This window comes from Puma concolor, chromosome A1 (genome assembly GCF_028749965.1).
Source record: "Puma concolor isolate L17-30 chromosome A1, mPumCon1.1.hap2, whole genome shotgun sequence".
NCBI lineage: Eukaryota > Metazoa > Chordata > Mammalia > Carnivora > Felidae > Puma > Puma concolor.
The window spans coordinates 59,966,844-59,985,722 of NC_141667.1; the positions used below are offsets into that span (position 1 = coordinate 59,966,844).

General features: G+C 43.5%; 1 protein-coding gene across 1 annotated transcript in view; it reads right to left on the reverse strand.

The window, feature by feature from the left end:
- SLIT3 (slit guidance ligand 3) overlaps nucleotides 1-18,879 on the reverse strand; it is a 594,085-nt gene that overhangs the window by 160,138 nt on the left and 415,068 nt on the right. The window lies entirely within an intron of this gene.

Sequence of the window (18,879 nt, forward strand, 5' to 3'; positions counted from 1 at the left end):
TAAAATGGGTAAAGTGACTGCTGACCTCTGAAATTTAATGTGCCCATCTCCAGTCATATTTACAGATATATTTAGATAATTAAGTGATTGTTAGTATTCCAAAGATTTTAACCAACCACACTTACTCTGTAAAGGACAGAATTCTAGGTTAATTAAGCTCTCTGATCAGAACATCCTGCTTAGAACTTAACTTAAAAATTGAAGCAGAATCTATTTCAACAAGCATCCTTATGCACACTTTGCCACATGCCTAGCATAATACCTTTTATTAAGTATGTATCACATTGCTGTTCAACACATGCAACTTCTCAGCAGGAGAATAACTGCATCCACTCCAGTACATGCTCCTGAAACCAAGCTCTGCAATAATGCAAACACAGATGATGGATTAGCACCAAAGAGGCACGCCAGACCTTGGAGAATAAAGGGGTGTTTTACACATCACTGGGAAATATCAATAACTCCACTTCTGTGTTTACATAGTTTCCGGTTTGTTGGGGATTTGGCAAATGAATTTGTGCTGAAAAATGCAGGGGGAAAATCCCTGCAAACCAATTTAGCATGAAGGATAGTTGCTAGGAAGAAGCTGAGCTCTCATTTAATTTGGACGAGTATCCATTTGAAACCAATTTCTAGCATTTCTAGATAAATAAAACAACAACAAAAACAACCAACCGACCAAACAAAAGCAGATCAAACAAAAACACCCTATATTCATGTGGAGGAGAGTTTTATTCACTTAGTGGCCACTCGTAGACCACGGGATCAAGGAAGTTTGGTGTTTGTTGCAAAATGTGCTCTCCTGTTTTGAGGTTGATCTCAAATCCGTCCTTTTTTTGTGTCCCTTTCTTGTGATACTAGGAACAAAGTGCTTTTATACCTAGGATGTCCAGCTTGCCAAGGTGTGTCTGGAACTTTCTCATTTTAGCACTGAAACTTCTGACACCCATCCTGGGGAACTCATCCATCCCAGCAAACTGTGTTGGTCATTCCCCGGTTGTATCCCTGGGGCTGACTCCACTGGAAACAGATTTATTCTCTGCACATCAATGACATCAACTCAAGGCTCCTCACTGCATCTCCTGTAAAATGGGCTGTCCCTTTACAAACACACCTATACCCACAGTGGGGCTGGTGGGAGCCCTGATAGTTGCTGAGAGGTCCTAGTGTGCATTCTTAATTTTCCTCACTGGGAATTAAAATGCCTTTGTAAGAAGCACCCGTGTTTTTCTTGGCCTCCTTGCTGATGTCATGAATACTCAGAGGCCAAACAAATAAAAAAGGCTGTCTCCATAGCAATTGGGGCAGGTTTGTGGTTTCCCTAGTTACACTCTGGAGTGATAACCATCTGGGGTTCCTCCCTGGTGGAAGAGAAAGGGAGTGAGAAACTGGAAAGATGAAAAGTACTTTTGTTAACAGGCTTGAAAGTTACCGTCCACATCTCTGGTTTTTTATTTCTGTTTTCAAGTCAATCAGCATAAACTGTTGGGAGTTTTTAAATTTTTTCACCCCCACAGGGGTTTCAGAAATTTTCCCATTGGACTCTAGAGAAACTATTCCAGACATGTGAATATGAGCAACACACGGCAGCCAGAGCCGAGTACTTCTTCCTGTACCGAAACAGCTTCAGGCATAAGAGCCCAGGCGGGATGCTGGGTTCCATTCAAATACAGGATGTAAGCAGCTCTACTCTGGGTTGGTCCAGGATTTCTCCCTGACAGTCCGTCAAGGCCATATCAAGGAAACACAGAAATGGCCTTCTCAGACCTCCAAAGAGCTTTGTCTCCCTTTAGGAGAATCACATGAATCTCTCATGTAGAACTTTAAAACGTTCTGAATTTACTCATATTTCCAACCCATGTGAAGTAACTTTTTGGAGGGTCTCAACATTTGCTACCCCCTTTTTTTTAAATAAAATAGAAGACTGGGGTGCCCATAAATTTCTAGCTGATGAATGAAGTGACTCACACCTGTCTCAGTGGACCTGGAGGGCAGAGCACAGAGCCTAAGATTATTATTGAGTTTTAAGGTTTTGGGCTTGCTCTGGACCTACTTGTCATTCCTCTCTTCTTTACTATTGTTCCCTTTTGGAATGGGAATGTTGGTCCTAGGCCTGTCCCACCATTGCATTCTGGAAGCACACATTTGATTTTCCAGGTTCCTAACTAGAGAGGAATTTGCTCCAAGTGAGTTATACCTTGAGCCTCGATTTAGATGAGACTTCGGATTTCAGATTTTTAAGTTGATGCTGGAATGAGTTTGAGTCTATTAGGATGGAATGAAACATACTTTCCTTGTGAGAAGATATGCATTTTGGGGGGCCAGGGGTAGAATGCTATAGATTGAACGTGTCTTCCCCCCTCCCAAGATTTATATGTTGAAAACTCTCCTCTAAAGTGGTTATTAGGAAGTGGGGCAGAGCCCTCATGAATGAGACTAGTATCCTTACAAAAGGGCCCTGAAAAGATTCCTTGCTCCCTCTGCCACATGATGTCACAGCAAAAAGACCGCCGGCCCTCTGGGAAGCAGGCCCTCAGCAGACACAGAATCTGCTGGCACGCTGATCTTGGACTGTTTATAAACCACCCAGGTTATGAACAGCACTCATGTTCCCACGTCTGTTTCTTCATTTGTAAAATGGAGGGAGTAACATTTAGCCCAAAAGGAAGTTTTGAGTATGAAAGTAATGAAATGTATGCGCTCTGAAAATGTCTTTGTGGCATTAGTTTTCTTTCCTTTGAAATAAATAATAGTAAATACAGGAATTCATCTTATATAATCTCTAAAGTCTCCTTCAAATCTGAAGTTACGTGGCCTGAGGTCAATTTCTTATGAGATTCTTAAGAAAAAGTTCCTGTTCATCTTATTCAGATCCTTCTGTGCTTTGAGCCTATCCCTTTATCCCCTCTTCTTCTGTCCCAGACCAAAGAATCTATTATTTGAGATATTCAATATATTTTTTTCTGGACTGAGGGCAGCAGTTCAGACTCATATGCTTTTTTGTACTTCTCTAGCTGATAGGAGATTGAAATATGAGAAGCCATCAAAAGCCTACATGAAAGAAAATACAAATTTTTCTCTTACTGGGAGAATGTCATCAACATGGGCCCATACTTACAATTCCCATAGGTGAGAACCTTTAGGGAGAGTGATTACAAAATTGAGCCCCATTCCTTGGTGGCCATTTTAAATTAATATTCAGTCAAGTTACCTGCTGAGCACCAAAAATAGCCAAAAGCCACACTACTGTCTATAATTTTTTTAAGATTTTATTTTTAAGCATTCTCTACACAACACGGGGCTCAAACTCATAACCTTGAGATCAAGAGTCAATGCTCCACTGACTGAGCCAGCCAGGCACCCAGTGATGTATAATTTCTTAATCTTGACACTCTTTCATCTGGACATGAGCCTTTAATGACTCCTCATGGCCTACAAGTTATAACAATAACACAAGCACAATCATAACTGCACATAGCACCTAGTCACCATTTACTGAGCTGGGCATCTTCAATGTCTTATCTCTGCTGGGTCTCAAAACATCATGATCCATGTTTTACAGAAAAAGCAAGTGAGACATTGAGAGTTCAGTCTTAGCTTGGCCTTGAACCCAGGTCTGCCCATGCTCATAATGATAATGATACAGGTGGTGCTGTTTCTCTGTACACAGCTCAGACTCCTCAGCATGGCACCCCTCCACCCACTCTGCAGGCAATATGCGAGTGTACCAAGTGCTTGCATGGTTCCATGCCTCATCGTGCTGGTCCTTCCTGACTCTTCTGTTTGGGGAATCCCTTCTTATCCATCAAGGCCCTCCTCAGAGGCTACATCCTCTGGGAAACCTTCCTGTGCAAACTCAGCGAAGTGAACTCTCTCCAAACCTCCTGACACTTTGGTCATCCTTCCATTAAAGCACTTATTTCACAGTAGTAGGGCTAATTGTAAACACACGAGGAAACCAAAGTTCAGAGAGGTTATATAGCATCTTCAAGGTAACTCAGCTAATACATCAGAGAGTCAGAGTTAAACCTGTCTTCCTGATCCAGGGGACTCAGGGCTTACCCTCCATTGCCATCCTTCTCTTTGCCTTCCAAAGTGCAAAGATAGGGGGCATGTATTAGGACCATGTGGACTTAACTCATTTATATTCAGTTGGGAAGAGGCTAGTGAGAAGAGTGAAGGTTTGGTCTTGGCATATGTCACTGGAATCCAGTTACTTTCACTGGCCTGCAAGCATTCTTACCCAGAAGATGGTATGTAAGGGCAGTAATTCAATGGTTTCCCCTCACTGTCCCCTGTGTGTCTCTCAATTAGATTCCCTGGAAGTCCCACGCCATTTAACTGGGGGAAGCAGACTGATTTGGGTTCCAGTTGCTGAGGATAACGGGCAGGCACCTACAGCTTAAGGAGATGCTATAATTTCAAGCTGCCTATTGGGACCTGGGAGGTGGCCTCTGACCATGATGGGACAGTTTAGTGCTTTCTTGAGCAAGGTTGAGGCACATTCAAGGAAATGGCTCTCTTTGCTCCAGGCAACTGGCAAATTGCACAGATTTTAATCAATCTTTCCTGGACATGGCCTTCCCCAGTGGTGACACAGACTTGTCTTCTAAAGTTGTACAACCTGAAACAACTGAGCAGTACTAACCAGGTCATGTACTGGGATGTGCAGGGTCAGTGGCCATTAGTGAGGTGTCATTCAAAGGTGTCTTTGTGGCAGCAGAAGCCAATTAAAATATGTCTTGTAAGCTCACTGTAATGGGACATCAAGGTCCCTGTAATTAACTGCTGAAAAAGGGGGCATCAAAACTCAGCAACATGGGCAGTGCTGATAACCACATTCAATCCAGCTAATGCACCAAACTGAAATACTCTAGGAAAAGGCTGGCTTCTTTTTTCATTACCATTACTTTTAATGCATAATGAGTGCCTGGACTCACTGGCAATGGGAGAGCAGGGCAAGGTCTGTCTTGCTCACAGCTGCACCTGCCCCATAGTGCCTGGCACACAGGAAGTACGTGGTACACAACCCTGGGGGTGTTACAACAAGCTACCACTTTATACCCACTAGGATGGCTAGAATCAAAAAGCTAGAAAGTGATGTGTTGAAACAGGGAGGCTTTCACGGTGATAGTGGGAATGTAAAATGGTGCAGCCTGGAACAGTTTGGTAGTTCCTCAAAAGTTAATCATAGAGTTATCTGATGGCCCAGCAATTCTACTCCTAGGTGTGTGCCCCAAAGAACTAAAAACGTGTTCAAGCAAAAACTTGTATAAAAATGTTCATAGAAGTGCAGTTTGCAATAGCCAAAAGGCAGAAACAACCCAAATGTTCATCAGAAGATGAACAGGTAAGCAAATTGTGACATATCCATACAATGGAATATTATTCAGTCATAAAAAAAGAATGGGACCCTGATGCATGCTGCAATACACATGGAGGAAGTATGAAAACATTATACTAAGCGAAAGGGCCAGACATAAATGCACACATATTATGTGACTCTATGTGAAATAATCAGAACAGGTAATCTACAGAAACAGAAAAACAGATTGGTATGTGGCAGGAACTGGGAATAAGAGGGGTGTGGGGAATAACTGCTTAACGGGTATGGGTTTTCCTTTTGGGAGGATGAAAATGGTTTGGATAAAAATGATGGCTGCACAACATTGTGAATGTACTAAATGCCACTGAATCGTGTATACTTTAAAATGTTGAATTCTGTTATGTGAATTGCACCCCCCACCAAAGAGGGGCTTGCTCTTCCTGTGGCAGGGAGGAGCTTTAAGAGAGCATCACACTGTGGGGATAATTTTCCTGTGACATCATCACAGAGGCAAGGAAGCCCAGGGCCAGAGCTTATACTAGGTACCATCAGGAGGCAAACGCAATTCCACCTCACGTGGAAAGAAGGATCTTGGCATCTGAAGAACAAAGAGAAGGAAGGAAAGAAACATGGGGAGACTTAATCCACCTACTTTTGGGGGTTATTTATAGCAAATTTAAAAACTCACTTAGCTGGCTTTGGGGACACTACCTGTCACTTTGCACTCAGCAAAACAAAACAAAAAAATAAAAACAACAAGACAACAGTTTAAGCAAAGAGAATGAGGATGGTAAACTCGATGCAAGGGGGAGAGATCATTTGCTCAATTCCCAAGTGAAATGTAAAATGTTGTGGGATTAGCCACTAGTTTGTATTGTCCACACCACTGCACCCTCTTCTCCACTGGTACCCAGCACAGATAACTCAGTAGGCTGCATTGAGTTTCCTTCTTCCCATTCCTCAGATTGGTTCTTTAGTGCCCCTAAGAAGGCTAGCAAGGAGGCCATGATCTTCTCCTTGGCGCAGAAAGAGAAGTGTCTCTGACCAGAAGTTCTTCTCTGCTGGAGCCTCTGGGAGCCCCATGGGCAAGGCTCCTGGGGAAAGAGAGGAGGATGAAGGCTGGGTAGAAATGGGGAGTCTTCTTCATTTTCCCTACTCTTCCCTCTCTAACTTGGACTCTGGAGCAGCCACATGGTCTCGGGGAGCTGAATGAAACCAAACAAGCTGGAATGGAAGGAAGAGGCCAGAAAAACAGAGGACAGAAAGGGCTAGAAGCCAGAGGGACCCCACTGAAACAGTTCCCACCCGGGTGCATGGTGAGGCCCAGTTCTATCAACAAGCTTCCACGTCAGGATTGAAGGTTTCTGGTTTTCCACTGTGGTTACTGCCACTTGGTCATGTCAAACCTGAAATCAGCTTCTAATTCCTCCCCTGATTCCAGGAAAGGGAAATGAGAGCATGGCTTAGACTTCAGAACTGAGGATAAGAAGTACCGTGCTGGGGGAAAAAGGAAAAAGAATTATTTTCTTTTACTCATTTGCCAGCAGTACAGTTTTATCTAAGATGGTATGGTTGAGTGGGAAAAAATAAAGGTTGCTTGGAAATCAAATGACAAAGATCTTTGACCTTGCTGGGTCATGGCTTAACTTCTCTGGGCTAAAATTTCCCTATCAGTAAAACAAAGCTGTGAAATAGATGATTTCTGTGCACCCCTCCAGAGCTGATATTCAGGGCTGCAGAATTTTAATCCAGCCCCTGAAGTCCTCACATGAGAATTTTCTCATTTTGTTGTTACAGGTACTATCTGAGGAGTTGATTTTATTTTTAATGCAGCATGTTGAGAATGCAAATATGAGTTTCCTCTGCCTGGAGCAGTTAGGACGGGGGCCCTGGAGGTCTGAACAGGTTAGAAAAAAAAATACATGAATGAACAAAAAGTGGTATTAACGTCTGCCAAAATGCTCCCCGGGAAACCCACTGAGCTCAGAAGGCCACAACAGTGCCTAACTAACGGGTTGAGATTCACGTAGCATTTCTTAGTTAGAAAAAGACCTGCTCTCTCAAGCTTTTGCATGTTTATGGGGTTAGAAATAAGGGATCAGGCTGCTGTGGCTCCTTCTACCTCATCTCCGTGAAACGTCTCCTCTTCCTGGTCAGAAACGGCATCTTTCCCCATCCTGTTAGTCCCAGAGGCAACTTTTGAAAAGCTTTCACTAATTTTTCTGAGTGGCCTCAGAAAGCTAAGGCTAGAGTCCCCCCATGAAATTGGGGACTGGCAAAGTGAGAGTGTAGAAGTGGGAACACAGCGTGTGAAGGCAGAATTGGACAAGGCCATCCTGGTGACACCCTCCAGTTGAGTGATTCACCGATAAGTCCCTGGGAGGTCCCAGGGCAGACAAGCCGTCTAGGACCTTCCTGGATTTGCCCCTAAAGCACATTAGAAATGGGACCCCTCTCCCCTCCTGAAATGATCTTTGGACTCACATTGCTCTTTCTGGTAACTTCACCCTATTTTATATCCCGCCTAAAGGCCAGTTCTCTTACAACCCTTGCTTTGGGAAAAGCAGGGTCCTTTCAAGCTGGACCTGAAAGGGAAAATGCTCATTCCTAGGTCAAAAGTGCTGTTTTCTCAACTGTTCCAACTCCACCTAGATAGTGTCCTGGCCTTTGTCCACAAATTGCCACAAAGAAACTCCCTTACTTATGGGGTGCCCAGGACCTTTCTTTGTTCCCTCAGCTGCTGTTGGCTTTCTGAAGCTTGTGCCTGATGGATACAAATGGATAAGCTTGTGTCTTTTTACATTTCCCTGAGCTCTCTCATTCTATTTTTTTTTTCCCCTTAAAAAATTCCTTTTCAAATTTACCAGCCAAGGTTCCAATCTTCCAACCTAGGTTCCACACTCACTCTTTGGGTACTCACACCCTGGGACTAAGCTCAGCATAGGACACAACACATTTACATCCCAATACGCTTCGGCCCCATTGCCCCTGGCTGGACTGGGTGCAGCAGGGTCGCGTGTGAAATGTGGAAGGCGGTCACCGCTGCTACAGGTCTTCTCTGAACAGAGGGCACGTGTGGCTTGGGGTGGGGTGAACCCAACAATCCTTCCACAGTAAGCGATGTCATCTCACAGGACTTCAAAACAGAAAAGTCAGAACCCATCAGATCAGAGGAAAGGGTTGGATAATCAGAGCTAACGTTTCCTTTGTCTGTGATGGATAGCCACTTTGGAACTATTTCCCGTCCTGATTTTTCCTTTGGTCAGCACTGCAGTGGAAGCAGGGGTGGAGGGATGGGGTCTCCTTTGGTCATGATGTTCTTTGCGAACCCCTCCAAGAAGAGCGCAGCACCAGAATTGTGTCTGTACAAAAGGTTTGCATTAACTGTAATGAAGCAAATGACAAAATCAATAAAGCGGGAATTGCGTGGCTGTCATAAAGATGATGTAAATCCAGGGTTCACGATGGTTATGAAGCTATTTAGAATTGTAATTAAAACCAGCACCATTTTTTTCAAGATAAAAGCCCCTTTGACAACCATAAATGCAAGCTACAGGAAATTTTCAACAAATATATTCAAAATTAATGTATGGCACAAAGATGGCATAAATTAACTGAGGATAATCCATAAGCCCAGGCTTCAGAATCTAAGAGCACTGAGTAAAGAGATTTCGATTTTGCGTTTGGTTTTCAAGCAATGTGGTTTTCAATTTTAATCAAGTTAAAGCTTGACAGAGCACTTAGAGACTCTGAATGAATGGCATATTTCTGACAACTACTTTTCAATGAGACTGAAAATGCTGTCTCTGTATTTGCCCAACTTGAGATCTGACGGCATTTGCTATTTTATGCATCCCACATATTTCAGAAGAGAATCTGTGTGTGTGTGTAGGAGAAGATGACCTTTTTGTTTTATTCGGGAGTGGGGGCAGGAGGAGGTGGGGGAGAAAGGGAATGCGATCGCCAAGACTTTCAGTCCTAATGAGCTCTCTTCCTTCGAGTTATTTTCTGCACCTTGATAGCAAACCGTAACATTATTTCTCGGGCAACATCTACCTGCCTACTGTTCCATCCCCCTAACTTCAGAGCATCACTGTTTGCTTCTAGGTCATTAACAATATCACCTACTATGACCGGCCCTCCACCCTGCCGAAGGAGATTCCAGCTCTCTGGGTGAGGACAACCATAGAATCGTAGAATTTCGTATTGGAAGCAATCTTAGATACCATCCAGTCCAAGTCCATCATTTTTAAAGAAAAGGACAGACAGGATCAGAGAGAAATAATTGTTTTAAATCCTAAGATAACTTTCAGAATAGCCAGGGCTTGATCACAAACTCCTTAGGTCACACTACTTGGGACGAGAAGAGTGATATAAGATACACGAATGAAAAAAATAAGACAGTGAATGATGATCAAATTGTATTGTCAAGTCTGAAGGCCCCTAGCATCCAGGGATGCTTGATCCTTTCAATCCAAGGCCCTTTCAAGTCCAGGGCTTCAAGTATGATGAGGAGGTGGGGGGCTAAAAAGGATTGGAGTCCCAGGGACTTAGGGGTATATCCATCATAGTTTTTTTTTTGCATTTTATGATTGTTTGACACCTGGGTGGGGGGGTGGGGAATCTTGCTGACTGAGGAGAGACGGCCTCTCCCAGAGCTACTTAATTCCTGAAGGTAGTAAACAACTCGTCGGGGAGCCTGTTTTTCATATACAAACCACCTGATCCTGAGTCCATCCCTGCAACAGCTGCCTTTCTCTGTCTCTGTCTCTTTCTCTCTCTCACATACCAGGCCAATATCCCCTTGGGCCAGGCAGCAGACCACTAGGGACAGCCCCCATATCCCAAGGCACACTGGAATGATTCAAACTAGGCATACTAAGGTATTTACCCTGTCTTGACTTGCCTTTCCCAAGCAAACCTCAATCGAGGCTCAGGCCTCTGCTTCCCCTCTGCTCCTGCTTCTGCCTCCTGATTCTGGTGCTTCCCTATGTGGCTCTCCCTGCATGGTGAGCCTCTCATTTCTAGGATCGCTCTGAGTAACAATGAACTATTTTCCCAGTGGCACTGAACCTCCCTGTGTTATCACTCACCCACCTTTACAAACCAAGACCCAGGCAGAGGTCAAAGGGACCCAGGTTTTGGTCACAATTCCTGCTCATTGTCTGAATGGTTCTGGACAAGTTAAATCGTCACCTCTTAAAAAAGGAGACGTGCAGACTGCGTTTTCAAGTCCTTTCTAGTTTGGCTAAGTCTAGGAGTCTAAGTAGAGCCACTTGAATTTCAGGTCCTCAATTCAACAGGCAGAGAGGCTGGCTGCAGTAGAGGAATTGCATGCTAGCCAAACCACTTTTTATAAAAGCACAGCTCATACTTGTCTCAGTGGTAAAATGGGCAAAGAAAGGAATTCATTTTAGGAAATCTAATTTCATTAAGGAGCTGATTCCAGAAAAGGCATTTGGATTAATAGTCTACTGAGAAGGCTCGTCTTCTGTGATGAACAATCCAGCAGAGAAAATTTGCACATTCACAACTCAATTATACTGGTTGACAGCAGGTTCCCCCAACTGCACATGGGCCATCTTAATTGCTAGGAAGGTGCAAATGCTATGAAGGAATTTCAGAGTGGAGCCAAAAGAAAGTTGAGTGCCAGTGCTCATTCTAAAATGGCCCAAGACACGTGAAGAGGACCCGGAAAGGCTTGACTCAACCATTTAACCTCTGAGACACACAGTAAGGAAGCCCCTCAAAATTCAAAGCAGATGTCCTTAGCTTGGGGCCCTTGGGATTTTTGTGTACAGGGCAGAGATGAGCCCTTTTAAACAGTAGCAGCTGGTTATTGACAGTGAGAACATCACTTAATGGGCTATGGATGAGAGATGTAACTAGTGGAGACTGGCCTTCTCTCTGGAGGACACAATGGGACCATTTCTAAAGTAGAGTTCGAGTTCAGAATCTTGGCTTTGTGGTCTGTATATTTTCCCTGTAGCTGAAAAACAGGCCTAAGGCTGACTCGGGACCAAAGGAATCCCCTGGGCTATTTGAAATAAGGCATGGGCAGTAAAAGGCAGAATAAAGGGAATGTGGGCAGGGATATTCTGCTTAAGGAAATTTCAGGAAAACCCCTTGTGTTTCAACCTCAGTGAAATGTGCTGGAGTCTAGGGCAGAAGACTCCAGAAACTGGTCACAGTTAATTAAGGTTTTACTGCCTGGCAGTGTCTTCTCACTCTATGGTTCTGGGGTGAATCTCCCTTGCTCAGCTCTCTCCTCTTCCCCATTCATTTCTCTCTTGTCTATAACTCCTAAAGATCATCTAAGTTGGGTTTTATCTTCTTCATTCATGTGGTTTAGATAGCAGTGCAGGCTGGGAGTGAAGGAGGAGAAAAATGCTGTACACAAGACCCCCATGCCATGAGACCAGAGTGTTCACAAACCCAAATTAAATGCAGGCTGTTCACAACACCATACCATTTGGTTTGCCTGACAATTGAATAATGACTCAATATTTGTATCTTCCCAATGAATCAATACATTGGTTCCTTTCAGTGACCACACAGAGCCAGAAGCACACTTCAAACTTGGGTGTGGAATCTTTTTTTAGAAGGAATCAAGCAAACATTTGCAGGTTTGTGAGCTGAATATGCTTAACTAGACAAAAGCGATATTCAGCCAGTGATCTAATTGACATTTTACTTGGGCAAGAGAACTGGGGCCGGCCCAACAGCGGGCAAATTCATTTTCCAAAGGTCATGGGGTTGGCTGCTGGTGATTCGTTGTTCAAAGATATCTCAGGGCTGGTCAAGGCCACAATCAGAGATGCCTATGGAATACAAATAATTCCCCTCATTCAGAACTGGCAGCCAGAACTGTGGGTCAATGTGGTTGTACTTATGCAAATGGTAATGATCATAGTTTCCAGTTACGGGGGGTCAACTGACAGAGACAGGTGGCATGGGGCATGGCTGGCTCATAGTCTTGTGAGTTCTTGCTCAGAAAAGCACTCTCTATTATCTATGTCATACCACGGAATCAAGTGAAATGGGAGAGCTCCCATTCTTTGGGCTGAGATCAGATGGATTTAACCCACAATTTTTTAAATATGTAAATATATTCACATTATGAAGAAAAGGTCAAAGGGCATCAAAAAGTCTAGAGTGAAATGTATGTAATACCCTTCCTGCCCTAACCCCCTGTTCTGGAACTTAGCTTCCCCGGCAGCAACTATTAGAGTTTCCCATAAATGTGTCCACAAATACCTCACATATAGAAGAGCATATGAGAACAAATACAAGCATACGGTTTTAAAAGCACAAATGACAAAAACCGTACTGACCTTCCTGCATCTTGTTTTCTCATTTATCAGCTTTGGATGCTGTTCTGTATCATATACAAAGATCAATCTCATTGCTTGTAACTACTCTGTAACAGTCCAGTGAATGACATACCATGATTCATTTAACTAGTGGCCTACTGATGGGCTTTTAGGTGGCTTCCAAGACATCTTCGTTGCAAATGATGCCTACCTATACATCATTTGGGGACTTGTGCAAGTTTATCTTTAAAGCAAATTCATCAGAGTTAAAAGGATAGATTGAGAGGTATGCATATTTTCACGTTTGATAGCGGCTGCCAGATTGCTCGTTAAGGGGGTTATACTGGTGACACTCCCTCTGTCAGTGTAAAATATTGCTCAACATCCTTGCCAGTTCAGTGCCCTATGAATTCTTAGCAAGCACTCAAGAATCTCTCTAATCACATCTAAATCTCATAGGGAGCAGTTGGATGTACCACCCTGGAATCAAGACAGCCATGGCCTAAATATACTAAGGTTTGCTTTCCCAATTTATGTCACCTTTCTAAAACAACAGGATATGGTGTCTATACTACTCTGGTATTTCTTCTGATTGCTGTTAAGTAATGTATGTTCACTGTAGAAATATTGGTAAATAGATAAGGTAAAAAAATAAATAAATAAAACAAACTCCCTCTTAGGTATTTACCCAAGAGAAATGAAAATCTAAGTGTAAGGTCATAGCAACTTTATCCATAATAATCCAAACTTGGAAACAACCTAAGTGCCCATCAAGAGGAGAATGGATAAACATATTGTAGTCTATCTGCACCACGGAGTACTATTCAGCAATCAAAAAGAACAGATTGGGGGCGCCTGGGTGGCTCAGTCGGTTAAGCGTCTGACTTCGGCTCAGGTCACAATCTCGCGGTGTGTGAGTTCGAGCCCCATGTCGGGCTCTGTGCTGACTACTCAGAGCCTGGAGCCTGTTTCAGATTCTGTGTCTCCCTCTCTCTCTGACCCTCCCCTATTCATGCTCTGTCTCTCTCTGTCTCAAAAATAAATAAACGTTAAAAAAAAAAACATTTCAAAAAAAGAACAGATTGCCAATAGACAATACAACGTAAGATGAATTTCAAAATATTATACTAAGTGGGAGAAGCTAGTTACACAAGGCAACACACTGTATGAGACCAGTTATGTGAACGTTCAGCTCCTCAATGTTAGTAGCTGAAAGCAGGTTGGTGTCTGCCAGGGTTGACGTGTGGGTAAGGGGGAGTGGGGGCTGCCTGTATACAGATACAAAGCACATTTTGGGGGATGGTTACAGGACTATATCCTTGTCAAAATGCATTGAACTGTGTAGCTAAAATGAATGCATTTTAATGTAGTAAATTATACCTCGATAAAATTGACTAAAAATTTAAAAACACCTAAATGCCTACCGTTTACAGATAACCATTGTTGGCATCTTGGTTTCTATCATTCAGACTTTACTTCTCATGTGAACATGCACATACATAAAACTGTATTCATACTTCTAAATGTACCTTTCATTACACTTCTTAAAAAAAATGAGAACATATGGTTTGGTAACCTAATTTTACAAGAAGTCTTAATGACATATTAACTAGATTCTTTACTAGCTTAATTCCTTATCTCAAGCTGGTTTTTTCTTTCCTAACAGCAATAGTAGTGGGTTTCACCTGCCCACCACCCACCATAGGTAAAAAATCATCTTCATGGAGTAACCAAGTTTGAGGAAGCATGATGAGTTTTGACATCTTTTTTTTTTTTTTTTAGATGCCCTTTTCCTTCTCCCTACAAGATGTGTGCATTATATCGGCCTCAGGCAGATGGCAAACCTCTCACGGCCCAGCCGCCGGGGTCACAGTTTACTGGTGCAGTGTAGTCAGCATAAACTTAAAACTGGCCAGACTCATCCCCCAGCTTGTATGGCACTCACAGGGAGAAGCCCAGAAAGGCTCCAAAGAAAACCAGAGGTCCTCCACTCTACACTGTTTTGGGGAGACAAAGGCCTCAAAGTAACTGAAAGGAGGCTTTGTTCTCTGGGTTCATCCTGATGAGGCCCTCCCAGTTCTCCAATACATTGTCGGGACAGGGCACCTCCTCCACTGACAACATTCCAAGGGGTTGACAAATTAAGAGCAACAAAGGCCAGGACATTAGACACAAAGGAGTCAATGGGAGCCACAACCAGTGCCTCTCACAGACATCTCCCAAGCAAGGCTGGGTCCCCCACCCTTTATGCTCCAGGCCCCTAGTTCTTATTTTAATTCTGGACTGATTTCATACTATTGTTTTAAGAATAGTTAGTTGTTTGAGTCAGACTGATTTAGGTTCAAATTTCAGCTCTGCTGTGTGATTTCTGCATACTGCTGAACCTTGCTGAGTGTAAATTTCATCTTGAAAAGAGGAATAATCCCACCTACCTCGCTGGGCTGTTACAACAACTCCATGAGATAATAACTCACATTTGAAGTGCTCACTATGTGTGGGTTCTACAGGCACTGCCTTTAGTCTCCATGGGAAAAAAAAAAAAGGCTCGGAGAAATTAGCAACTTGCTTAAGATCAGTGGGGAAGGCTGGGACTCAGACCCAGATTTCTCTCATGTCACTGCCAAGTCCTTATCCAGCATGCCATGGTTCTTAAACCTTATAGAATCAGCCCTGAGTGGGCTAAAATGCAGATTCTAGGGACTTGACCAGAAATAAAGATGCATTTAGTCATTAACAGGGCTCAGGAATCTGCATTCTTAATGAGGTCCAGATCTGGAAGCAGGGGGTCATCATGTCACATTTGGGAGACATTACACATGGCCATAATGAAGCAAGGCAATGATTACTTTACAATTATGATTTTAAAAAACAAACGGAGAGAAATTATGGGGGTTGGCTAGGGAGAGGGGAAGGAGGGGGGCTACAGGACTCATGGGCCCTGAGAGGACAGGCGATCAATGACAGCGTTGAGATGATGCTGGTGCCGGTGGAGGCACACAGATGGGTCTGCATGTATTGAGTAAACAGTCTATCCAAATAAATAACCCAGAGTCAAGCTAAAGAATGTGTCAGTCCCTCGAGGTTTGGAAGCTTTGGGATGCTTCAGTGAAGATGACCACTGGGGTGTGACTTTGAAAGAAGCATGGCAAAGTCACTCACTTCAGGAATGGGCCAGTGCCATACTCTGATGCAGCAAAACCCAATTCCTGGCAGGGCATTCGGCCTGAAAACACTATGGGTTGTGGTCAGAAGGAAAGTTCAAGTCCAGGGACAGTGCTCTGCTCAGAATGATTAGCAGTGATCTGTGTGATGTGGTTACAGGACTACTGTTCTCAAATTTATCCCTCTCTAGCCATACTGACTGCCACTATCAGAGTCACTCTCTCAGGGCCTTTGGAAACTGGTGGACTTTAACTGGCTTAAGGAATTATGGCACTGTGGCCTGCCAACACATTAGCAAGGATCAAATTATTGACACATGGGGCTTTGGGACAAACCACCAGAACCTTCCATTCACTCCACTCCTGTAGCAGGCTCTCTCCTCAGGGAGTGGGAGGCGCCAGATATCTGAGATTGAATCTGACCCACAGGTGGTGTTATTTAGCCTGCATAGTGTGGACATTCAGTATTTAAAAGGATTTTGCATTAGATGCCAGCATCTCGAAATCAGATGATTTTACACAGAAGTCCAAATTTCTTGCTTCTTTTAGGAAAATGAAAAAAAAATTGTTAAAGGTGGGCCTATATGCATGTGCTGTAGCACTCACTCTCCAGTTAGCCATAGTGCCTACGACTTCCGGTTACTTCTTCAATAGTGCTCAGGCTGTGTCCATCAACATAACTCCTGGTATGTGAGCTTACAATCCCCTACTGAAGGGCTTGTCTTCAAGATTCAGGAACAGAGAGAATGCCAACCAAGACAACCAACCAAGTCCCCAAACCCCTCCATCTCCTCCAACCCTTCATGCCAATAGGCCAGCTGTGGGATTATCTCTCCTCGCATCAGTGAAGGTGAAGAAGAAGAACGTGGGGAAATGGGGTGCGGAATACTAATATTTACTGAGGATCTACTCTGTGCCAAGCTCTACCTTCGGGCCTTTCCACTTGTCTTCTCATTTACTTTTACGAGAAAATGTATGGCTTGGTTAAGGGTTTATTATCTTCATTTTTACTGAAAAGGAAATGAAGGCTCAGGGAACAGAAGTAGCATACGTAAGGAGCAAAGCACAAACTGCCAACCCCTGGAGACTGGGGATCCTGCTAAGGGAAGAGGTGGATCAGTGATTCTTCCTTAGAGATGGCCGTAAACAACCATGAGATTCATCAGAAGCCTGCAAGACCGGGGAAGCAGGCCTGCAGGGGACAGGAGAGCACACTGTTTCGAAGAGGGAAGCTTCAGTCTACTGTTTGCCATGCAGGACTCAGCGTCCAATATTAACACATCTGATTTTTCTAAAGAAGCTGGAAATCCAGATTTCTTCAGCAAAGTGTATGGATCTTTGAAACTCCACAAAGAAGAAACAAAACCTGTCTGGAAGTGGGATGTGTTTAATTGGTTTTGATTTTCATTAAATTCTTTCTAAGTGTTGGCAGCCCTGCATAGCGGTTACAGGTGCTAGATTTACACTCTCTGGGTTCACGTCCCAGTTCTGCCACTTATTAGCATATGACCCTGTGATTTATCACTTTCTCTGTGCCTCAGTTTTACCATCCGTAAACTGGGGATAATAATCATAAGGTTTTCATGGGCATTAAGTGAGATAATAGGTAGAAATTAATCAGATTAAGGGTTCTTTAAGAACTTATTAGTTACTAAGAACAATGAGTGTGTTTGAAGCTACTACCCCTTTCTTGAACCAGCCTCTAAAGTCACAGGCTTTAGAGGGATGTCAGCACATACACCTCATTGCTGAGCCCAAGAAATGGTATTCCTTCAGAAAGCGGAAAAAGAAGTGCAAACTTCCATAATAAAATGCTAATTAGCTATAAAATCTCAGAACTGCTGCTGGGCCGTGTGCTGTATAAACCAAATCTTATCTAGTAGATACTTATTTGTCTGGCTAGGTAGTTTTCCTGGCAGACACAGTACCTGAGAGCTGATCACTGGCATTTAGAAGTCATTTAGCTTTGGGCACTTGCGCCTGCGGGCTGGTTATAGAGACAGCTTTAAAGAAGATTGTTAACAATGGCAAATAATGGCTGTCATTCTAAATGGACACATTGTAACACACTGTCCCCTTACAGAGCTGAACACTGGTGGCGGACACAGAACTGCTCTGCTCTCACGTGGCAAGCGCTGTGCATGTGGATTTGTCAGTTCTGATACTACAAGGCACTCTGAAACACCAGCTCCAATAACACACCCGTAATCATCATGAGCAGTGTTGAGGCTGACTTCTCAGGCTCTGAAAACCACCATTCTCACCTGCTGCACAAAGGACTTCTTTATTTATCCAGCAAATGTTTCCTGAGCGCTGTGGCTGACCAAGTCTTCTGTCCTCCAAGTCCTTAAAGAATCCTTTTTCCTGAAGCAGCCATTTCCCTGACATGCAAACCAGTCTAACTGGTGCAGCAAGTAGGAAGAGAGGCTGTGCAGGAGAGCTGGTTGAACTCAGACCTGCTGCAGAAATCTGTAACCAGTCACAAGGATGCCCCAAAGATTTCAGAGACCTTCAGCCCTGTTCCAGAAAATCTCTCCCAGTCAACATCCAACATTACCTTTTCTTTTTCTCTGAAGGTGAGCCTATCCCAGACCCTCAACCTGGGTAACCAGTTTCCAGACACTGACATATGGTATTATTCTGATCTTCTTTTCTGCTGGTCTCCACCAGACCCTGGCTTCTTGACTCTGCTGCTGAGTTTTGTCTCAAATGACACAACCTAGCTCCTCTCTGATGGATGATGGTCTGAAAGAATCATTACACTCTACAACCTGAACCTACCTGAAAGATCATCTATCCAGTCCAGTGATTTTTCAAGTTTTTTTAAAGTAGGTCTCTTGGCTATACAAAATCTCATGTGGAACACCAAAGTCTAAAAGGCAGAATTTAAAACTTTATCATTATTAAAAATAACTTTTTAGGGGTGCCTTGGTGGCTCAGTCGGTTGAACATCCAACCCTTGATTTCGGCTGAGGTCATGACCTCACAGTTCGTGAGACTGAGCCCTGCATTGGGCTCTACGCTGACAGCAGGGATCCTGCTTGGGATTCTTTTTCCCTCTCTCTTTTCCCCTTCCCAT